The sequence below is a fragment of the Oryctolagus cuniculus genome, chromosome 13 (assembly GCF_964237555.1).
Source record: "Oryctolagus cuniculus chromosome 13, mOryCun1.1, whole genome shotgun sequence".
NCBI lineage: Eukaryota > Metazoa > Chordata > Mammalia > Lagomorpha > Leporidae > Oryctolagus > Oryctolagus cuniculus.
The window spans coordinates 88,413,282-88,438,539 of record NC_091444.1 but is presented as its reverse complement, the minus strand read 5'-3'; the positions used below and the strand labels follow the sequence as shown (position 1 = coordinate 88,438,539).

At 37.7% G+C, this 25,258-nt stretch overlaps 1 non-coding gene across 7 annotated transcripts in view; it reads left to right on the top strand.

The window, feature by feature from the left end:
• LOC127486635 (uncharacterized) overlaps positions 1 to 20,447 on the top strand; it is a 34,101-nt gene extending 13,654 nt beyond the window's left edge. For 4 of the 7 annotated variants that reach the window (XR_011381635.1, XR_011381632.1, XR_011381631.1 and 1 more), the window contains 4 exons: positions 10,168 to 10,294; positions 10,526 to 10,618; positions 14,202 to 14,259; positions 14,718 to 17,267. This is a non-coding gene — a transcript (uncharacterized protein). Of the gene's footprint in view, positions 1 to 10,048; positions 10,295 to 10,525; positions 10,619 to 14,201; positions 14,260 to 14,717; positions 17,268 to 17,587 lie in introns of those variants that run through there. The other 3 variants (XR_011381633.1, XR_011381634.1, XR_011381636.1) reach the window with 3 other exon arrangements.
• Positions 20,448 to 25,258: the final 4,811 nt, after the last annotated feature.

Sequence of the window (25,258 nt, the reverse complement as noted above, 5' to 3'; positions counted from 1 at the left end):
GGCTTGTTCTTGGTGCTGAGGAAGATGAGGATGGCTGGTCCTTGACTTACTGGCAAGCCTGAGTGATACTCGGATTTGTGGCACTGATTTCTGTGGCTTTAGGACTGTGCGATATGGATTGTCCCTTCCTCAGTTCTTGGTAAGAGAGTCCAACTGGTACTTTGTTGTGTAATAACAACAACCCTAGTCCTAGGACTAGGTGTACAGGTTTTACTCTGCAGAGTATGGGTCCAGAGAGGAGGAATGCAAGAAGGTTCTTCCCTATGTCCACTGGGTAGATTTCAGTGGCACTCAGAAATTTACAATAAATTGTTACAGTCCTGGTCTTTCAGGTATAGTGGATCATTATCCAGATCTCCTGGGGTGGGAACAAACATTTTTATGGCCTGCTTCTGGTGGTAGCCCCCAGAAGCTAAGGTGATTTTCTCTGGCTCAGGTAGAGTATGTGAGTGTAGCTCTGCCCCCAAACTCCCACAGATGCAGGATGCAGGGATCTGTCTTTTGCCTTACACATTGCCCTGACTCTACAGTGCTGGTAGGAGCAGAGCAGAGGCTCACTGTGTATCTTCTCTGCTCAGTGTCATGCTCTGCAGGAATCAGGGAGGGGAAGGAAGCAAGGAGGCTTCCCTGCTCCAAGCTCATCAGTTGCTCAGACCCCATCAGCTCTCAGGTTGAGGTAGGAAGTCAGTGGGTGACTGACTTTTTTTTTTTTTACTTCTTTGTCTAACATTTCAGTCAGTCACTTCTCTGGAAAATAGTATTTCCTTTGTTCTGTTCATATCTCAGAGCAGCTTAAGTCATTATGGCTATACCCGATTCAGCCATCTTGGATCTCACCATGATATATTTTTGATTTGTAGCTCATCATTTATTCTGTTGTTGTGAATGTTGGACAGTGATTTATAAATATTATTTTGGTCAATACTGTCATTCATGTTTATGGTTGATGTTTTATTAGTTTCATCAATTACTATAAAATGTAAATCAATTTTCTAACATTACTTTTGAGGATTTTTCTTAAGTTTCTTTTTTAGTTTTGTGGACTTTGTTTCATATCATTTGAGGTTTTGTTTTTAGGCACATTAGCATTTATAATGATATGATCAGCCTGATGTATTATCTATTTATTATGATGAAAAGTCCCTGAGTATTTCTTTAGCCATATAAGACCCAAAAAATCATTTGGTTTGACCCTGCCAAGACAACCACAGGTGGTATTATTAATTCAAGGAGCTAATAACAAGCTAATTTTAAGTTGATAATTTTGTATGGACAGCACATAATGTTGTAATATCCAAATGGCCTTTGGCAGTAAAAAATGCTCCTATGTTCCTAACTCCTACTAATCCAAGTATTCATTTTGTATCATTTTATTTGAAAATGGACTGCTTCTTTTATATTATATTCTCATTTTCCTGTTCAGAAAATGTCTTTTGTATACTTCATGGATTAATGCTTTATTTATTTTTATTTACTTGATAAAAAATTAAGAGCTCTATCTGCTGTTTCACTCCCTCAAATACCTGCAATGGCTGGAACAGGGTCGAGGCTAAAGCCAGGAGGCTGGAACTCAATCCAGATCACTCATGTGGATATCTGTGACCCAGCTACTAGAGCCATCATCTGGCACATACCTGGTGTGCATTATTATGAAGTTAAATCACAAGCAAGGGTAGGAACTTTGATATGAGATGTGAGCATCCAAAGAAGCAGCTTAACCCAATGAGTGAAAATACCTGCCCTTGTTCATCTCATATTTTACAGCAATTACACTACATATAGGATCAAAGGTGGAAGGATATTTTTTTCAGTGTAGTGAAGATTTCTTTCACTAATTTCTGAGGAGAAGTCAGCTATCATTCATACATAGCTGACCCAGTAGGCTGTTGTTTCTTTCACAACATTCAAGGTCTGTTCTTTGTATTTGGAATCCTTCATTTTATTTGCCTTTAGTAGCTTTCTATCTGTTGATTAAGGGGTCACTGAACATTTCAAATCTATAAATTGATGTTTTTTTTAAATAAAATTTGAGAAGCTTTTCACCATTTCAAAATACATATTTTGTTTTTCATTTATTCTCTTCCTACTGAAATTTATTGCAGTTATGAGGGACTTCACAAAGATTCTGGAAAGTTGAAAGAAAAAAGAAGTTTATTTTAGTGCAAAAATGTTAGTAACCCATGCATAAAACTGGTCTAGAAGTTCATTGAAAATGCATAAATGCATACTATAAAACATGATTCATAAAGGTTATGGAAAGTGTGTATTTGTAGATTAAATTTTTTTAACCAAAGTGAACTTTTCTTTTTAATTCTGCATTTTAAATGTTAGATTACTTTCTATATTGTTCCTGGACTTCTGAAGCTTTTCATATTTATGTAGTATCTTTCATTAATTTAAAAAGGCTTTTAGGGGGTGACACTGGCATGGTGGGCTAAGCCTCTGGCTGTGGTGCTGGCATCCCATATTGGTACCAGTTTGTATCCCAGATGCTCCTTTTCCAATCCAGCTTATGGCCTGGGAAGGCAGCAGAAGGTGGCCCAAGTGCTTGGTTCTCTGTACCCACGTGGGAGACCCAGAGGAATCTCCTGGCTTCTGATTGGCTTAGCTCTGGCTAAGCCATCTGGAAAGTGAACCAGTGGATGGAGGAACTTTCTGTCTTTCATTCTGTCTGTAACTCTGCCTCTTAAATTAATACATACAGTCTTTAAATAAAAAAAGTATTTTGATCTATGTCCATCTTAGTCTCTTTGTGATAAGACTGTCAAACAGGTTATTTAGAAAGAAAACATTTTTTGCCAAAATGTATTTACTTTAAAATACTTTTTTCAAAATGTATGTACTTTCTCTTTCTGTTAATAAAAGAGAGAGGGAGAGAACAAGGGAGATTCTATCACCTGTTTCACTCACAATAGGAGTTACAACAGCCAGAACTGGGCAAGGCCAATGCCAGGAGCCAGAACCTCCATCTGAGTCACTGCATGTGTGTCAGGAACCCAAGTACTTGGGCAATTATACATTGCCTTCCTACATGCTTTAGAAGGAAGCTGAATTTGAAGTTGAGTAGCCAGGACTCAAATCAGACTCTATGAGATGAGAGCTTCACCAGTGGTGACATAACATGCTGCGCCACAAGACCAGCCTCAAGAAAACAGTTATTTCTTCTAGTCTGGGAGCTAGACAGTCTAAAGTCAAGAGGCCAATATAGAAAGACCATCTTCCTGCATCACAGTGTGGCAGATAACATCACACAGTAAGAGAAAAAAGTAGAAGTCTTTTAAAATTGATGTTAAGCTGTTCTTTATGATAGCAACTTTTACTTTGTGGACTAAACTTGCATTGTGCTATTTTTTGCTTTTCCTACAAATAGGTTTTCACTGTAATACTGTTACATCTATATAATTTAAATAGCTTATCAGTCTTTATCTAACTTTATATGATTTGTAAATACTGGAAGATACTTGGAGATTCTTTAGGTATCTTGTCTACTACTTTCAACACCTAACTTAAATTTCTTCCTAGTTTTTCTGTCCTTGAGTATAAGTCAGATTTTCATTTTTCCCCCAAGTATAATGATTTTGAATTTTATCTTGAGTATTGTAAGGCATATGTTGCAGAAATTGTGAATACTGTAATATTCTTCAGAATGATTTGCTTTACATTAATTTGCTGTATTAAAATTCTGAACTCCATATTCTTTGCAGTGATCAATAAGTCCTTGCTTCTCATAGTGTCAGTTTCACTTCTACAGGTTTCCTTTTAGGTGCTCAGTTAGTTGTCACAGATTAGGGAGAACATATGCTATTTGTCCCTTTTGGGCTGGCTTATTTCATTCAGCATGATGTTTTCCAGATTCCTCCATTTTGTTGCAAATGACTGAATTTCATTTTTTTATTTCTGTGTAGTATTCTATAGAGTACATGTCCCATAATTTATTTATCCAATCATCTGTCGATGGGCATTTAGGTTGATTCCATGTCTTAGCTATTGTGAATTGAGCTGCAATAAACATTGAGGTGCACACAGCTCTTTTATTTGCCAATTTAATTTCTCTTGGGTAAATTCCAGGGAGTGGGATGGCTGGGTTGTGTGGTAGTGCTATATTCAGGTTTCTGAGGAATCTCCAAACTGACCTCCATAGGGGCTTTACCAATTTGCATTCCCACCAACAGTGAATTAGTGTGCTTATCTCCCGACATCCTCACTAGCATCTGTTGTTAGTGGATTTATGTATGAAAGCCATTCCAGTCAGGGTGAAGTGAAATCTTATTGTGCTTTTGATTTGCATTTCCCTGATGGCTAGTGATTCTGAAAATTTTTTCATGTGTCTGTTGGCCATTTCAATTTCCTCTTTTGAAAAATGTCTATTGAGGTCCTTGGCCCATCTCTTAAGTAGGTTGTTTGTTTTGTTGTGATGGAATTTCTTTATCTCTTTGTAGATTCTGGATATTAATCCTTTATCAGTTGCATAATTTGCAAATATTTTCTCCCACTCTGCCAGTTGCCTGTTCACTTTCCTGACTCTTTATTGTGAAGTACAGAAACTTCTCAATTTGATGTATTCCCAGTTGTTAATTTTTGCGTAGGCTTCCTGTGCCTCTGGGTTCTTTCCCAAGAACTCTGCCAGTGCCAGTATCTTGCAGGGTTTCTCTGATGTTCTCTAGTAATTGGATCATGTTGGGTCATACATTTAGGTCTTTAATCCATGTTGAGTGGATTTTTTGTAAGGTGTAAGGTAGGGGTTTTGCTTCCTAATTCTGCATGTGGAGATCCAGTTTTCCCCAGCACCATTTGTTGAATAGACTGCTCTTGCTCTGGGAATTGGTTTTAGCTTCTTTATCAAATATAAGTTTGTTATAGCTGTTTGGATTGATTTCTGGTGTTTCTATGCTATTCTGTTGGTCTATCCATCTGTTTCTGTAACAGTACCAGGTGTTTTGATTATGATTGCCCTGTAGTATGTCTTGAAATCTGGTTTTGTGATATGTCTGGCTCTGTTTTTGTTTTCTAGGATTGCTTTAGCTATTCAAGTTCTCTTGTGCCTCCATATGAATTTCAGCATCATTTTTTTCAAGATCTGAGAAGGACATCTTTGGTATTTTGATTGGTATCACATTGAATCTGTAAATTGCTTTTGGGAGAATGGAAATTTTGATTATATTGATTCTTCCAATCCATGAACATGATTTTTCCATTTTTGATATCTTCTTCAATTTCTTAAAATTTTGTAATTCTCATCATACAAATCTTTGAATCCCTTGGTTAAGTTTATTCCAATGTGTTTTTTGTAGTTATTATGAATGGGATTGATATTAGAAATCCTTTCTCAGCCATGGCATTGTCTGTATATATAAGGGTGGTTGATTTTTGCATATTGGTTTTGTAACCTGCTACTTTACCAAACTCTTCTATGATTCCAATAGTCTCTTGGTAGAGTTGCAGATCATATCATCTGCAAAGAGGGATAGTTTGACTTCTTCCTTTACAATTTAAATCCCTTTGATTTCCTTTTATTGCCTAATAGCTCTGGCTAAAACTTCCAGTATTATATTGAATAGCAGTGGTGAGAGTGGACATCCCTGTCTAGTACCGGATCTCAGTGGGAATGGTTTCAACTTTTCCCCATTCAGTATGATGCTGTCCATGGGTTTGTCATGAATCATCTTGATTGTAATGAAGGATGTTCCTTCTATACCTAATTTGCTCAGAGTTTTCATCGTGAAAGGGTGTTATATTTTATTGAATGCTTTCTCTGCATCTTTTGAGATAATTGCATGCTTTTTCTTCTGCAGTTTGTGAATGATTTATTGATTTGCAAATGTTGAACCATCCTTTCATACCAGGGATAAATCCCACTTGGTCTGGGTAGATGATCTTTCTGATGTGTTGCTGCATTCTACTGGCTAGAATTTTATTGATGATTTTTTTCATCTATGTTCATCAGGTAAATTGATTTGTAATTCTCTTTCTCTGGTGCCTCTTTTTTAGGTTTAAGGATGAAGGTGATTCTGGCTCTGTAGAAATCATTTGGGAGGATTCCCTCTCTTTCAGTTGTTTTGAATAGCTTGAGAGTACTTGGAGTTAATTCTTTAAATGCCTGGTAGAATTCGGCAGTGAATCCATCCGGTCCTAGGCTTTTCTTTGTTGGGAGGGCCTTTATTACTGTTTCAGTTTCTGTCTTAGATATGGATCTATTTAGGTTTTCTATGTCTTCATGGTTCAATTTAGGTAGGTTGTATGTGTCCAGGAATCTTTCTATTTCTGCTAGACTTCCCAGTTTGTTGGCATACAGCTCTTTGTAGTAATTTCTGATGACTATTTCTTTGGTGTCTGTTGTTTCTGTTGTTACATTCCCTTTCTCATCTCTGATTTTAATGGTTTGGGTCTTGGGTCTTCCCTCTCTCTCTCTTTTTTTTTTTTTTTTGGTTAGTTGGTCCAATGGTGTGTCAATTTTGTTTATTTCTCAAAAACCCAGCTCTTTGTTTTGCTGATCTTTGTAATTTTTTTTGATTAAATTTTGTTGATTTCTTCTCTGATTTTAATTGTTTCTTTTCTCCTACTAGGTTTGGGTTTGGTTTGCTGTAGAGTTTCTAGATCCCTGTTATGGATTGGTAGCTCATTTATTTGGTGCCTTTCCAATTTATTGATGTAGGCACCTATTGCTATAAACTTTCCTCTTAACACTGCTTTTGTGGTATCCCATAAGTTTTGATATGTTGTGTTGTTATCTTCATTTGCTTCCAGAAAGTTTTTGATTTCTCTTTTGATTTCTTCAGTGACCCAGTGTTCATTCAGGAGCATGTTGTTCAGTTTCCATGTGTTTACATATGCTCTAGAGATTCCTGAGTTGCTGATTTCCAGATTCATTCCATTGTGTTCTGAGAAGATGCATGGTATGATTTTGACTTTTTTGAATTTGCTGAGACTTGGGAAGTGAAACAGCTAATGGAAGATTTTTTCCCTATCTTTCTCTCCCTGTCATTCAGCCATGCAAATACATAAATACTTAAAAGGAGAGAAAAACCTCTAGAATTTGGGTAAAGGACAATGTTTGTTCAGGAAATGTTAACATTTTTCTGTATAGCTTGTGATTTGTAGCCTGATTTGTTGATCAATAGGATTACAATTTTCACTAGCTTAGGATATATTTCTCTGATCCTACTCCCAGTGAGGTCTGCAGTTACATATGTGCTATACCACTTGCCCATACCACTTGCTACCATCCCACACATCACTGAGTCTCCAGTACTTTCATCTGAGATCCCATATTAATGAGACCCATTCCAATGGAAGATATTTGTATCCTCAGCAAAATGAGAATGAAAAAATCTCATTCCTCTGTAGTCATTTTTGGCATTGGATTTAACCTCCCATGCTACATATCTTCAGAATTTGGCAATTGACAATGCACAAAAAAGGCATATCTGGTGATGTTTAAGTTACTAATTTTGTCATTCTACCTCTAAAAATTCTGCTGAGTTTTCTATTCTTGAATTTGAGCTTGCATAGTTTCTGGATATTGAGTTTCAGTTAGAATAGATTTTCCTAATCTAAGATTATTAATCACACACTGCATGTAATTCTCAAGTTGTTAAATACTCAGTGTGAACTGTGGGTTCACTTTTAATTTTATTTTGTGTATGTTTTCCACAAAATTTGCTAAAAAGTCTATAACCCCTAGCCTCCGTGCATTTCTTGCCCCCTTCCATGGACTTAGAGAGATCCATCTATTAAAGTGAACTGCTGTAACAGATGCTCTATTTTTTAGTGTCTCACAACAATAGGGTTGAAAAGTTAGGGTATAATTAGGTGACAAGTGACTCCCAGACACTGCAGGGCTTCCACATTTAAAGTGTGTTTCAGATCTCCTATTTTTCTTCATCCTGCTATAGTGACCTTTACTAGAAATGCTCATCTTTGTGATTGGAAAATATAGAAGCCATTGGACCAAGTAAAGCTCTCCTAGAAGTGACACAATTCATATCTACTGATATTTGCTGAGTGAGAATCATGTGAACTTGTGTGAGTTCTAGACTGGGAGAGGATATGTGATTTTCTCACAAGAAACAATACTGAAGTTGAGTGAGCAGTGGTCACCACACATCAGTTAATCTTATCTCACAAGTGTCTTAACTTCATTCCATACCCAGAGAGACAAACTTAAAAAATACCATCTATTCTCAACTTTGAAATCAAATTCAAGTTCTGTGAATGAAACCAGAAATGTATCATGTCCAGATGTGGCTTCTCTTGATTGTTAGACCTGTGTGTCATGAGCAGACAAGGTGACTGCTTTGTTTTTAATCAGTGTACATGATTTAAAAAGGAGGAGGATAATCACGACAGCCATTCCTTTTTTATAATTTCATTTTAAAAATAATTTAGGAATTCTGGAGGATAGCAGCACTGTCTCATGGCAATATGACCATACTGAGGATACATGTGGAGAGTGGCCTGTGCTGTGTACTTGAGACACAGACTTTGTTGACTCCATTCCATACCTTGGTAGCTCTTCAACCTGTTGTTTTCCAAGGAATCATTGTTTCTTCTCAGAAATAGCTTCTTTAACCATTATCAATATTATTTACATTACATCATTTTTTTGACAGGCAGAGTGGATAGTGAGAGAGAGACAGAGAGAAATGTCTTCCTTTTGCCATTGGTTCACCCTCCAATGGCTGCTGCAGCCGGCGCAGCTGGCACGCTGAGGCCAGCACACCATGCTGATTGATTGCAGGAGCCAGGTGCTTATCCTGGTCTCCCTTGTGGGTGCAGGGCCCAAGCACTTGGGCCATCCTCCACTGCACTCCCTGGCCACAGTAGAGAGCTGGCCTGGAAGAGGGGCAACTGGGACAGGATCCGGTGCCGTGACCAAGACTAGAACCCAGTGTGCCGGCACCACAACGTGGAGGATTAGCCTAGAGAGCCATGGCACTGGCTCCACATTACATCATCAACCAGGACTGAATACAGCATGCTTACTATGGGCTGGGCTGCCTTGTTGGCTTCCTTCTTGTTTATAATATAACTTCTTTATCTTCTGGCACTTTTGAAGTAAATTTGGTTGTTTCTGACAGTATAACCCTTTAGAATGTGTGTGTATGTGTGTATTTGTGTGTGTGAGTGTATTTGTTATTCCAGCCAGGTGTCAGCCTTCTGAAACATGACATTTTGTCTGGTTATGTTACTAGTGTTTTAGCATGTTTTTTAGATGTACCTTGTGATCTCCTTCCTGTGATTTTGAACAATTGAAAATTCTATTGAGAACAACTACTTCATTTACATGATTTAGCAATAGCTGTCATGGTCATAACCTTAATTTTCAAGTTAACATGGATTTCAGTATGAATGTTTTGGCTTTCCAAATTGTTTCTTACTGTATATTTTACTTGTAAGATTAAAAAAGGCAGACTTGAAAACCTTATAATAAAAGCCCAAATGAAAATGCTTTGAGAGTTTTCCATTCCTATGCATCCTCAAGTTTCTGGTTTCTTCCTCTTCCCTTTATCTCTTTCTTGTATGATTTGGATATTTTTATGAGCTCAGCATTTTCCTGTAGACATATGAAGTAGAGTGAACTGTACCTGATACATGTTACTGATATTCTTTTTCCTGCTTCAAACTCTATGTCCATGATGTAAATATTATTTGACCTATGGCCTGGTTACATAATTGTGGTAGTCATTAAGTACACACAAAAATTTATCAAATAATTAATGGAAAAATACATTATAAAAAAACTATGCATAAATTTAAAAAAAGTTTGCAGTAAAATAAATGATTTGATAATACAGAAAAATTTATTTTTTAAGAAATTCCTCATTCTCCCAATTGATGTTCAACATTTTCTCCTGTAACTCATCTAATGTTAATTCAGTCATATGCTTACATGTATTTCTACAGATTGCAGTGTGGGCTCTTTTCAAAATCATTAGGAGAAAGAGCAGTTCCATAATAACGAGCATTCCATTGTACTGATTTTTGAATTATGAAATTAATATAGAAGCAAGACATTTTCATTGTAATTTTGCATTCTGTTGCCATATAGATTCCAAAATCATCTGCATCTTATATAAGAGGCATAGAAGACACACACAGAGAAATGCACTCCTAGTCTTTTTGTGACAGAACTGGCATGATGAACCAAAAAAAAATGCGCTGTTGCAGATGTTGGTGTCATTTGAAGACCTGGCTGTGGACATCACTCAGGAGGAGTGACAGTACCTGGACAGTTCTCAGAGGACCCTGTACAAAGATATGATGATGGAGACCTACAATAGCCTGTTGTTTTTGGGTGAGTGCTATTCCCCTCTCATGCCGAAGTGAAACAGTTACTTCCCATGTGGCAAGCAAATTAATTGTTTAAAAGATTACATGGTGGATAAGCATAGAATTTGAGGCCAAGAAACATGAGGAAAGGATTGAAATCAACAATTTTGTTTCACAGCCCCTGTGAACAAGCTGTTGTCTTTCAAAACTCTAACATAATGATATGATGACACCCAGCATTATTTCCCTTTAACAGGGTACTGCAAAAGCAAACCTGAGGTGATCTTCAAGTTGGAACAGGGGACAGAGCCATGGACAGTGACAAAACCCCTAAATTGGAGCCTGTCAGGTCAGTCAGCACACATGGGACAGGGAGACTGGGATGGAAAAGATCTCAAGGAATGTTGACTGGGTAGAGCATTTCTCATTATTTATCCCAAGTCTCAGTCCTGAGAACAGCTGATATGACGCATCATCTGCTTGTTGTTTTGCTCTGGGTGAATACTTTGTCAGAACTACCAACAATGCAATCAATTTATTTTTAAAATTTTATTTATTTATTTGAGAGGTACAGTTACAGACAGACAGAGGGAGAGATAGAAAGGTCTTGCATTCACTGGTTCACTCCTCAGATGGCTGCAATGGCCAGAGCTGAGCTGATATGAAACCAGGAGCCAGAAATTTCCTCTGGGTCTCCAAGATGGAGAGCACTTGGGCCATCTTCCACCACTTTCCCAGGCCATTAGCAGAGAGCTGATTTGAAGAGGAGCACCTGGAACATGAACTAGTACCCATATGGGTTGTCGATGCTGCGGGCAGAATTTTAGCTTACTGTGCCACAGTGCTAGCCCCATTGCAATCAATTTCTGCCTGTAATGAGACTAATTTTTAGGTTAAATACATCCCCTGTATTCAAACTTGTCCTTCTTCCTACTGTCACATCCTGTTTTTCTTCAGACGTTTATTCTTTTTTTTTTTTTTTTTTGACAGGCAGAGTTAGAGAGGGAAACAGATAAAGGTCTTCCTTCCATTGTTTCACTCCCCAAATGGCTGCTCCAGCCAGTGTGCTGTGGCTGGTGTGTTGCACTGATCTGAAGCCAGGAGCCAGGTGCTTCCTCCTGGTCTCCGATGTGGGTGCAGGGCCCAAGCACCTGGGCCATCCTCCACTGCCTTCCTGGGCCACAGCAGAGAGCTGGACTGGAAGAGGAGCAACCAGGACAGAATCTGGCACCCCAGGCAGCACTAGAACCTGGGGTGCCAGTGCCACAGGCGGAGGATTAGCCAAATGAGCCATGGCACTGTCCTATTCATGTATTTATTCTATCAATGCTTATAAAAATTTGATCACACAGAGGAACTGATTTCTTATTAGTTGCAGAAATTTAGTTCCCACTCATGGTTTTGACCAGGCACAGGCCTTACTGTTGCACAAATTTGAGTACTGAATTAGTGAACGTGAGCTTTCTCATTGTCTCTTTCCTCTCCCTTTTTCTGTCTTTTTTTTTTTTTAAGATTTATTGATTTGAAAGTCAGTTACATGGAGAAAGAAGGAAAGGCAGAGAGAGAGAGGTCTTCCAAGTGCTGGTTCATTCCCCAATTGGCTGCAGCTGCCGCCAATCTGAAGCCAGGAGTCAGTAGATTCCTCTGGGACTCGCACATGGGTGCAGGGCCCAAGTACTTCTACTGTACATCTTCTACTGCTTTCCCAGTCAGAAGTGGAGCAGCTGGGACTTGAACTAGTACCCACATGGGATGCCAACACTGCAGGCAGTGGCTTTACCCGCTATGCCATAGTGGCATCCCCTCTCTCCCTTTTTTCTGTCTCTGATTCTCAAATAAATGAGTAACAAAATAAATGGCCATTGCAAGCAATTGAAAAGTGAATGAGTGAATGGGCTTTGTTTTTCTGTCCCTATCCCTGTAGTTCAAATAAATAAATCATGAAGAAAATGGGATGCCAGTGTTGCAGGAAGCAGGTTAACCTGCTATAATACTTTTCCTGCTCCTTTTATAATATAATTATAATATAAAAGTTTAGAAATGCATAAGAGAATCAGTTTTCTGTAAAAATGGGATAATTTTGAGCATCTAGCACAAGCATTAAAAGACATAACTTTAAATTTTAGAGCAAGAGTGTATACCAAGAACTCAAAGAATACCAAGTATGCTGGTTTCATAATGAGGTTGAAGTACTTCTCAAAGAAGGTGAACATAATCCTAATGGAAGAACATATTTCCTTAAATTGATTGGAAAGCATACAAAAAATGATGTATGGGACATTTATGGGCCTTCTGTGGTACTGAGAATCTGAAGATACTAGGTTTTCTTAGGAATCTGTGGAAACCTGTCATCATAATGTGCATATAAAAGATTTGGGAAGGGCTGAGATTGTGACAGTATGTTGAACCACTTCCTGTAATGACAGCATTTCATATGGGCACCAACTTGAGTCCTGGCTGCCCCACTTGTGATGCAGCTCCCTGGTACTGTGCCTGGGAAAGCAGCAGATGTTTCTTTGCACATATCTGGGAGACTCATTTGGAGTTCTGTGCTCCTGTCTTTACCCTGGTACAGCCCTGACCATTGCAGCCATTTGGGGAGTGAATAAGTGGATGAATACTCTCTCTCTCCATCTCTCTTTGTAACTCTGTCTTTAAAAAAAAATCTTTTTTAAAAGTTTTTTTTATTTATTTGAAAGAGAGAGAGAGAGAGAGAGAGAGAGAGGTAGAGACAGAGGGAGAGAGAGAGGTCTTTCATCTGCCAGTTCACTCCTAACTGACTGAAATGCATGCAGCTGAATCAATATGAAGCCAAGAGTCCAGAGTTTCTTCTGGGTCTCCTATGCAGGTACAAGGACCAAGTGACTTGGGCCATCCTCTGCTGCTTTCTCAGGCACATTAGCAGGTAGCTGAATCTGAAGTGGAGCAGCTGAGACTTGGCACCCATATGGGATGCTGGTGCCACAGGGCAAGGCTTTAACCCACTGCACTACAGCACCAGCCTCTAAAATAAACAAATCTTGAAAACATTTAAAGGAGGTGTTTTTGCTTAAGAAACTCCACAGATCTCTATAGCCATTCCCCTGGAAAAACTGAACATGCAGCAACCAAAAAATGGATGCTGTTTCTAAGTTATGGTCCTCCCTAGGGGATACACACATGTCCTCTTCTGGTACCTATAAGTAAGTGATCCAATGAAGTTTTCCCATCTTCAAAGCTGAATGATTAAGGAAGCAAGAAACCTCACTTTTATAAGAAATGATGATGGCTGCTGGGAAGTTTGCAGCTTATTACTCAAATAAGATAGTTGGTAAGTATTTTTACTAAGTGTTTCTCAACTTTTATAAATATTTACTTAGTTATGAAAATGTTTATTATGTTCTCCTTGCAAGGCAGAATGAAAGTAACAGAGAAATAGAGAATGAGAGAAAAGTCCTCCATCTACATGTTCATTGCCCAAATGCCTGCAACAGTAAGAATGAGACCAACCTGAAACCAAAAGCCAGTAAATCTGTTTGGGTCTTTTAAGTGTGTGGCAGGCTCCAACACACTTAGAATCATCATTGGTTGCCTGCCAGGACACATTAGCAGGAATCTATATTGGAAGCACAGTAGCAGGACTCATCTGGTACTAATGTGGGATGCATGTATCCTCAGAAATGGTTTGACCCACTGCCTGACATCACTTGCCCCTTCTCTCCACTTAAAACAATTAACATAGTTAAATGTATGAATTTGGGAAAGCTTCCTTTGTTTTATTACCTTAGTGTATTATGAAGAAAAAGATATATAGGGCAACACTGAATACCTTTTACTGACCTATTCAAATGCTATTCCACTAAGAAATCGCATTGCTTTTACTTGAACATTCTGCAAGTAACATTTATATATGGTTCATGGATATAGTCTTTTTTTTTTTTTTCTCATTTCAGCCCACAGAAGGGATGACCTATTGGGAACCAACTGGAAAAGTCAACAAATAAATTTGAGGCAAGTTGTAATCACAAACAACAACTTAACACACAAGAGAGTTAAAAAGCAACACTTAGCTGGTGCCGTGGCTCAACAGGCTAATCCTCCGCCTAGCAGCACCGGCACACCAGGTTCTAGTCCCAGTCAGGGTGCCGGATTCTGTCCCAGTTGCCCCTCTTCCAGGCCAGCTCTGCCATGTCTGGGGAGTGCAGTGGAGGATGGCCCAAGTGCTTGGGCCCTGCACCCCATGGGAGACCAGGAGAAGCACCTGGCTCCTGCCTTCAGACCAGCGTGGTGCACCAGCTGCAGCGGCCATTGGAGGGTGAACCAATGGCAAAGGAAGACCTTTCTCTCTCTCTCTCTGACTGTCCACTCTGCCTGTTAAAAAAAAAAAAGCAACACTTAATTTAAGCTCAGGCCATATTTTTACTGAAAGCTGAGACATATAATTTATTTCACAATTTGCTTCTCCCTAGGAGGCCTGATGAGATGTGAGCTGCAGAGAAATCTGATGGCACTAATGTACCTGGCAACTCAAGTGAACGTTGGGAGCCCATCAGGCAGCCTCACAAGATTCAGCCTTTTCAGCAGGTGTTTGAACACAGTGTAAAAGGCAAAGGGTTCAACAGGAAAAGGGTGTTCTTTACAAATGAAAGGGCTCATATGGGAGACACCTGTAATAAGTCAGTTGGCATTGTAGGAAAGACAACTGAACATGTAAAGAAAACTTTCCAGAAAAAGTCCTACCTCAGTAAACCTCAACAAGCACACACAGGAAAGAAACTTTATGAATCTTTTGAGTATGAGGAAACTCTCATTTACAAATCAGATTTTATCACAAGTCAAAGAACACATACAGGAAGAAAAACCTATTCTTGTAACCCCTGTGGAAAATCTTTCAATTGTAAATCCTGCCTTTCTATCCATCATAGAACTCAGAAAGGGGAAAGGCCCTCTGGGTGCGATGAATGTGGGAAAGCCATTTACCTGAGGTCAGATACTACAAACCACATGACTCACACAAGATACAAATCTTTCACATGTAAAACGTGTGGCAAAGCATTTTATTGGAAGGCACAACTCATTCTACATCAGAGAATTCACACAGGGGAGAAACCTTATCAATGTAATACATGCGGAAAAGGCTTTCATTGGAAAACAATCCTTATTTCACATCAAAGAATTCACACAAAGGAGAAATCTTACAAATGTGATATATGCAGAAAAGCCTTTTCCTGGAAGTCAAATCTCACTGTACATCAGAGAATTCACATAGGGCAGAAACCTTATGAATGTAATAAAGGTGGAAAAGCCTTTATCCAAAAGTCAAATCTAACTTCACATCAGAAGATTCACATAAATGAGAAACCTTATGGATGTGAAATGTGTGAAAAAACCTTTCGCTGGAAGTCAAACCTCACTACATATCAGAGAAAATTCACACAGGGGATAAACCTTTTGAATGTAATACATGTGGAAAAGCCTTTTCCCAAAAATCACAACTCATTGCACACCAGATGATCCACAAAAAGGAAGAAAACTTATGAATGTAGTACCTATGGAAAATCCTTTTTCCAAAAGTCACAACTCACTCTACATAAGACGGAGAAGATTTATAAATGCAAAATGTGTGGAAAACCCGTTTGTTGGAAATCACAACTCTTTACCCATCAGAGAATGCGTAGATCAGAGAAAATTTATGAATGCAATACATGTGGAAAAGTCTTTTGTAATAACTCACAACTCATTACACATCAGAGAGTTCACACAGGGGAGAAACCTTATCAATGTGATGAATGTGGAAAAACATTTTCCCAGAATTCAAACTTCAGAAGGCATCAAAGAACTCACATGTAAGAGATAACTTGTCAGTGCTATGGATAAGAAAAGACTTTTTGCCAGAAGCTACATCTCAACAGAAGGCAAAACTCACAAAAAGGAAGAAACACCTTTTAATGAAGTGATTATGAAAATTCCTGATGCCAGAAGTCAGTGTTAAGCACACATCAAAGAACTCACAGGTGAGAAAGCATGTGAATATAGGAAAACTTTCTACCATAAGCCAGATCTCACTATCAGGGATCTTAGAGGAAGAACTCTACAAAGGCAGTGGAAGTGGACAAAGCTTTTACTCTGAGGCAGATTTCAACAAGCATCAGCAAAATTATCCACAAAATTATTAGTACATAAAATAAGTGCTAGCAAAATTACTCAATATTATTCTGCAAAACAGTAATGAAGGTGGAAAAATACCTGTTTAACATCACATCTCTGCAGGTATTAGGGAATTCACATGAGGGTGTAACACTGTACTGCAGAGGCTGGCTATGCAGTCTTTGAAATCTACATTAGTCTCTGTGCCATATAATCTGCTGTTTTGCCTGCACTTATTATGAGTAGGGGGACGATATCCACATGTAATTTTTTGTAAGTAAATACTCATTCTATACTACTCAGTTTGAAATACAACCCTAACATTTGCAAAGTATTTGGTACAACTCTTTCACTGCCTGCACATGAGTCTTCCTCCATTTATTCTAGTACAGATCAGTAATGTGACCACAGTTGTGTTACCTCACATGCCAGCCATAATGCTGTACTATTAGAGTTGGATGTTGGTTTTTTTTGTCCTAGGTAGGATTTGTCTTGTGGCTTTTTCAGTCATGTGAATCGCAGATTTGTGTGTAGACTGTCTCATTTGTCCATATTACCAATCTATTTATAGATTGAAGTGGATTCATAAGTATTGCTTTGGTGGCCAAATGTCCAAACTATCTTCCTGGGATTGTTTCTGGGCCAATGTTTAATTTTTTTTCCATTAAAAGACAATGACAGAGCAAAACATGTACACAGAGTTCTTATATTCACTACTTCACTACCACAGATGGCTGAAACAGCCATGTCTAGGTGAGACCAAAGCCAGGAGGCCTAAATTCCATTTTAGCCTCCCACATGGGTGGAAGGGCCCCAAACATATGGATCATTAAGTACTAACTTCATAGGAGTATTAGCAATGTAATGACTGAGAAACAAAGTAGCTAGGACTCCCAGCTAACACTTAAATATAAAATGTCAGCATTGCTCACAGCAGCTTAACCTGTTGTTCCACAGTGCTGGCCATAGTTCTTTTTATTTTTGTCCTTGTTTGTTCTGTAGCTCTCTTGCCTCTCTACTGTGGTTATGCCTGTTTGGAGTCATTTACCAATGTTCTGACTTCTGTTTTATTTCATTTTACTATCTGATGATATAGGCAGCTTGCTTTTCTAGTTTTTTACATGCAGTACTATGTTGTAAACTTGCAATTTTCCTGCTTTTAAAATGGCTACAATATCTGTAACTGTGCCAGGATGAAGACAGGAATCAGAAACTTCATCTGAAACTCCCACATGGGTACAGTGGCCCAGACATATGATCTGGGAGCAGTATTGGAAGTGGATCAGCCAGAACTTGAAGTGATGGCCAATATGAGATGCCAGCACTGAAGACAGTGGCTTTACCCTCTAGGCCATAGTGCCTGCCCTTTTATAAATTCTATGAAACATGTAAAAACAATTAACATCAATACTTCTTAAACTATTCAAAAATAGGAGAGAAATAATTCTTCAAAATGCATTCTATAAGGTCTGCATTACCTTTAAACCAAAACCAAAGATACAACAAAAACTCAAATTATAAACTAATATCCTTGGTAAGTACAGATGGGAAAATTTACAAAAATACTAGTACATTAAAAGGATTACATACTACAGTCAGAAGAGATTTACCCCAAGGATACTAGTGTGTTTTTACATACACAAATCACTACACATGACATGCTATAACAACCAAAGTGCAAAAATCGTGTGTCATTCTCAATAGATGTAGAAAAGGCACTTGATAAAAATTAAGAGTCTTTCATAATAGGAACTCTGAACAAATCAGGTACACAATAATGTAACAAAGGACATATACAACAAGCCAACAGCTGACACAATATTGAATGTGGAGAGGCTGAAGAATTCTTCTCCAAGATCTGGAATAACACAAAATGATCACTTTAAGCATTTCTAATTCTTTTGACAGGCAGAGTGGACAGTGAGAGAGAGAGAGACAGAGAGGAAGGTCTTCCTTTTGCCGTTGGTTCACCCTCCAGTGGCCACCGTGGCCAGCGTGCTGTGGCCGGCATACCGCGCTGATCCGATGGCAGGAGCCAGGTACTTATCCTGGTCTCCCATGGGGTGCAGGGCCCAAGCACTTGGGCCATCCTCCACTGCACTCCCTGGCCACAGTAGAGAGCTGGCCTGGAAGAGGGGCAACCGGGACAGAATCTGGTGCCCCAACAGGGACTAGAACCTGGTGTGCCGGCACCGCAAGGTGGAGGATTAGCCTAGTGAGCCGCGGCACCTGCCAAGCATTTCTATTTAAGATAGTATGAAAAATCATGTAGCAATTAGGTAAGAGAAAGAAATAGACATTCAAATTGGAACAAAGGAAGTCAAATTGTCACTGGTGGGAGATGACATGAGCACATACATAGAAAACATCACATACTCTAACAAAGATCTTTTAGAATTAATAAAACAAATTTGCAAAATAAAATGTCAAAATATAAAAATCAGTAGCAGTGATTTATACTAATAGCAAGTTATCTGAAAAATTTTAAAACTATTCTTATTTCCAATTACTATAAAAATACCAACCTAGGACTCAGTTCAACCAATAAAGTAAAAAATCTCGACAATGAGACCTAGAAAACACTGATGAAAGAAATTGAAAAGGCACAAAAGAAATGAAGACATCTATGGCCATAGATTGGAAGAATAGATATCAGTAAATGATCATATTAACCAAGGCTGCATAACGATTTATGCAATTCTTATCAAAATGCCAATGGCATTTTCATAGAACTAGAAAAAATATTAAAATTAATTTAAACACATGAAAGAGCCCCAAATAGCCAAAAATATGTTGAATAAAAAGAATACAACAGGATATATTTATATTACCCAAATTTAAAATATTTTTCAAAGCAAAGTAACAATGAGGTTTCCTCTCACTCCAGTTAAAATGGCTCTCATGTGGATATCAACAAACAACAAATACTAGTGAGGATATGGGGAAAAGGTACCCTAATCCACTCTTATGGGATGTGAACTGCTCTAGCCACTGTGAAAGACAGTATGGAGATACCTCAGAAATCCAAATATAGACCTACCATATGATCCAGCCATCCTATTCAGTGGAATTTACCCAAACTTCCAGAAATCAGCATATGAAGGAGTTATCTGTACCCCTATGTTCATTGCAGCATAATTCACAATAGCTAAGACTGGCAATCAACTCAGATGTCCATCAGTTTTTTTTTTTTTTTTGACAGGCAGAGTGGACAGTGAGAGAGAGAGAGACAGAGAGAAAGGTCTTCCTTTACAGTTGGTTCACCCTCCAATGGCCACTGCGGCCAGTGTGCTGCGGCCAGTGCACTGCGCTGATCCAATGGCAGGAGCCAGGTACTTATCCTGGTCTCCCATGGGGTGCAGGGCCCAAGCACTTGGGCCATCCTCCACTGCACTCTCGGGCCATAGCAGAGAGCTGGCCTGGAAGAGGGGCAACCGGGACAGAATCTGGTGCCCCGACAAGGACTAGAACCCGGTGTGCCAGTGCCGCAAGGCAGAGGATTAACCTAGTGAGCCACGGCACCAGCCTCCATCAGGTTTTGACTAGAAAAAGAAACTATGCAATATATACACTATGCAGTATCCTGTATTTTGCAACAAGATGGGCACTATCAAAACCATTTTACTAAGTGAAATAAGCCAGTCCATAAAGGACTGATATCATATGTTTTCCTTGATCTGAGATAACTAATAGAATGCCTGAAATGCAATGTAGTGAAATAGACATTTTGAGATTTGATTATTTTATAGCTTCTGTCTCTCCCATTAAGGAACAGTGTTTTTTTTTGTTTTTCCTCTTCATACTATTTGTTGAATTCTTTTGTTTTGTGTAAGGTTAACTATATGATCTTTAAGTAAATTGAACATAGATCTTGGTAAAAATTAGGAGTGGGAATGTAAGAAGAAAGAGGAAGAAGGTTTGGAGTTTGGGCAGGAAATAGGGTAGGGATGAGTATCACTATGTTTCTAAATCTGTATATAGGAAATACATGATATTTGTATAACAAACAAAATTTAAAAAATAGAGACTTATTTCCATTGGGCATGTGTGTATATATACATATATATATATATATATATATATAGGGGATATATATAAGCCCAATGGAAATAAGTGTATATATGTGTATATGTATATGTGTGTATATATATACAAGTGTGTATATATATATGTGTATATATATAGGGGATATATATATATACATGCCCAATGGAAATAATGGATATATATATCTATATCCCATATATATATATCTATATATATCTATATATCTCCAATAGTGGCATTGCTGGAACATGTAGTAGTTCTTTCAGATTTTTTAGGAATATTAATCCCTTTTTTTGGGATGTACTTAATTACATTGCCACCAAAGTACACAAAGATGCCCCTTTCTCCTCATCCTCTCCATCACTCATTGTCTTTGTCTTTTGGGTAAAAGGCAATATACTTAGAATAAAATAATAGCTTATTGTAGCTTTCGATTAGTTATAGTGAGCCTTTATTCATTACCCTGTTTTTCATTTCTACATCTTCCTTTGAGAGATTTGTGTTTAAATGTGTTGTTCATTTATAAATTGTATTTTTTTGCTATCAAACTGAGTTTCTCATATGTATTAATCATTAGCACCTTTTCAGATATATTGATTATAAATATTTTCTCCCATTTTTTTGAATTTATCTTTTTATTTTTAGAAATTGTTGCTTCATTTCTTAAAATGTTATATAAGTTATACAAGTTTCATGTATTTGATACACAAAGATTTAGGAACATAGTAATACACCCACCCTAACCTCCTTCCTGCCCATGCTCAAACAATTTTTTCTCTTCATTCTCCCATTCCCACTCTTAATTTTTATAAAGATCTATTTTCCATTTACTGAATGATCATAAAGTTAACCCTACATTAAGTGAAAGAGTTCAGCAAATTGTATGAAGAAAATGATGCTGTCCCTCAACAGAAGAGACAAGGCTGTAAATAATCATCAAATCTCAAAATGTCCATTTCATATAATACATTATATTTTAGATACACTATTAACACTGATCAGGGAAAATATATGATATCTGTCATTTTGTTTCTGAATTATTTCACTTAAAAATAGTTTCCAGTTGTGCCCATCTAGTTGCAAAAGTGGGAAGCCACATCATATGGTAGGTCTATAGTCAGATTTCTGAGATATCTCCATACTGTCTTCCAGAGTGGTTACACCAGTTTACATTCCCATCAACAGAGGACAAAATAAGTCTTTTGAAGATATATTTGCTTTCCCATGTTTATTACAGAACAATTTTCAGCAATTAAGAAATGGAGACAACCTAAGTGTCCATTCACTGATGAATGAATAAGGAAAATATGATACATATAACCAGTGGAATACTATTATGCCATTAAATGATTTAAATCTTTTCATATGTAAGAAGATTGGAGGTACAGGTAATTATTTTAAGTGAAATAAGCCAAGCATAGAAAGACAAGCATTGCATGATTTCACTCATGTGGAATCTAAATGGTTGATCTAATGTAAATTAGGTATATAATGGTGGTTACCAGAGTCTGGGGAGTGTAGGGGGGAAGTGAAGGATGGAGAAAAAATGATAAACTGATACTAAGCCATAGCTAGATAGGAGAAAGAATTTCTGGTGTTCTATTGTATAGTCGATTGACTATAGATAATGACAATGTATTATACATTATTCTAAAATAAACTGGGTGAAGGTTGATTGACTATAGATAATGACAATGTATTATACATTATTCTAAAACAAACTGGGTGAAGGGCTTTTCAATATTTTCTCCATAAAGAAATTATGTTTGAGGAGGTAGATATGTTAGCCCTGATTATACATTAAATTATAAATATATACAAATATCAAATCATAACATGATATTCCATAAATATGTATAAATTTTTGTGCTCATTAACAAAAATTTTTTCAAATTATTACAGAGGACGAAGGAAGGAGAGGGAGGGAGAAGCACATGGGAAGAGGGGAGAAGGGAGAAGGTAGAATCAGGAGGAGGGGAAAGGAAAGTGATGGAGGAGAGCAGGGTGGAAGGAATTAAAGAAGGCAATCAAAGCCAAATATTAAGATTAAAAACAAATGGTGTACAAGAAAATATTGTTACCAGCTTTGTGCAGACAAAATGGAAATATATAAATTCATGCAAATAGAGATAAAATATTAAAATGCACCTCTTTTTCAACATTCATTGATTCATTAATTCATTTATTAATTTTATTAAATTATACAATTTGTATTATCCTATGCCAAAAATTGGAGGAGAGTAAAAAAGACATTGTTGTTTCAAATGAGATACTGTCACTGAGAATGATATTACATTTCCTTTTTAAAAGATTTATTTTATTTATTTGAAAGGTAGAGTTACAGAGAAAAGGAGAGAAAGAGAGATCTTTCACCCACTGGTTCACTACTCAAATGATTGCAATGACTGGGCCTGGGTCACTCTGAAGCCAGGAGATTCATCTGAGGCTTCCATGTGGATGCAAGGGCCCAAGGACTTTGGCCATCTTCTGCTACTATCCTAGGTGCATTATCAGGGAGCTGAATCAAAAAAGAAGCAGTCAAAGCTAGTGCCACTATAAAGCAGCAGTTTTACCTGCTAAGCCACAATGCTGCCCTTTTTGATATCTTTAAAATCATCTTCACTATATTTTCAATATCAGGTAAACAATTGATTGTTTTAAATTAAACTGTCACTACACTGATTGGTTGCTTGCAAAAAGTAAAAGAAAAATTTTTCTTAATAAAGATAGGATCATTCAGAACCTCAAATTATGTCTGCATTTTTTTTCATGCAAAGTATCTAAAATACAACTTAGATTTAATAGACATGCTGGGAAGAAAGATATATATGAAACAGAATGACTGGAGATCTATATATTGGAGTTACCAAGACTAGAATATAGATAACTGACAAATATTCAAGATTCATGATAAAACAGTTTTCACAGAGAAATAAAAATTTAGTATAAAAAATCACATAGAAATACTTAACACAAAAACAGAAAGACTAAAATAAGTCAGTGAATGAGATTAATAACAGTTTAGAAAAAGCTAACGTGAAAGAGAAGTGGAATACTTGCTGGCCTTCAGAATTCATGGAGGATTGGCTCCAATGCCACTCACAGATTTCCAAATTCATGGATTTCTAAATCTCTTATATAAAATGGCATAGTATTTATACATAACATATTCACATCTTCTGGTACACCTTAAATCATCTAGATTTACTTAAATACCTAATAAAATGTAAATGCTATGAAAATAATTATTGTATTATTGAAAGAATAATGTCAAGAAATATTTTTTGACAGGCAGAGTGGACAGTGAGAGAGACAGAGATAAAGGTCTTTCTTTTCCATTGGTTCCCCCCCAAAATGGCTGCTATGGCTGGCACGTTGTGGCCAGCGCACCGCACCGATCTGAAGCCAGGAGCCTGGTGCTTCTTCTGGTCTCCCATGCAGGTGCAGGGCCCAAGCACTTGGGCCATCCTCGACTGCCTTCCCAGGCCACAGCAGAGAGCTGGACTGGAAGAGGAGCAACTGGGACTAGAACCCGGGGTGCTGGCACCGCAGGTGGAGGATTAGCCTAGTGAGCAGCCGCACTGGCCAACAAGAAATCTTTGAATGTACAATTAAATCTAACATGTAGATTTCATTTTTTTGAAAAATTTTTATTTTAATTGTTTTACTTTTCCAAATGCAATTTTTAGGTATAATCACTTAGGTGCTTAAATGAATACATAAAAGACCCAGAGGGGATCTTACCAGTACTCTAACAAGGTGAAGTATACAAATCCCTCTTTTTCCCCTAGCTTCCAGCTTTGCAAGAGGGAACACCTAACAAAATTCAATTCAGTATATCGCTATACTAGTTCTGTGCTTTGAAAAAATATCTGGTGACATATGAGTCTGATACATCAAATGCTGCTCTTTCCCTTAAGACTTCTAACAATAGTTATCATTTCTAGTGTGGCACTTCAGGATAATGAATAATGACCAAGGGATAAAAAACTTTAAGGTAAAAGCAAGACTATATCATGTCTTCCCAGATTTTTTGAAGCAGATTGTCAAATTCTTAAAAAAAAAAGTTTGAAAAAGACTGCTGCTATATTGTTCAAAGAATTGCTTTCCTATAAAATGGACTTGGCCTATGTAGCTCATTCCATAAACACATTTAATATAAAACTCTTCATATTTTTAGCAAGGATAAGTAATTTTAAAGATAAGTAATGGAGTTTTTATTCCATTGTCCTCTGGTATTTTAGTTTATCTTTATTGAATATTTTTCTAACAAACATTTTGAACAGTTTATTATCATTTTCTCTTTGATTACCTACCAGTTACTTAACTATGTGTTTTTGTTTTGTTTTGTCTTGTTTTAAAGACAGAGTTACAGAGAGAAGTAGAGACACAGAGAGAGAGAGAGATCTGGTTCACCCCCCGCAATGGGCAGAGCTGCGCCGATCTGAAGCTAGGAACCAGGAGCTTCTTTCAGGTCTCCCACATGGGTGCAGGGGCCCAAGGACTTGGACCATCTTCTTCTGCTATCCCAAGCCATAGCAGAGAGCTGAATCAGAAGAGGAGAGCTGGGACTAGAACCGGTGCCCATATGGGATGTCAGTGCTTCAAGCCAGGGCTTTAACCCACTGCACCACAGTGCAGGCCCCTCAACTTTTCTTTTCAACATCACAAATACAATAGCTTAGAGTTAGCCTTTCTGCTTTTGTTTTTGAAAGTAGATCCTGGAGATATTTAGAGTCCTAACTGGAGATCTAGCAATTAAATAATATAATTTAATGATACACCACTGTCTCCTGTTTTCTTTTTTAAATTTATT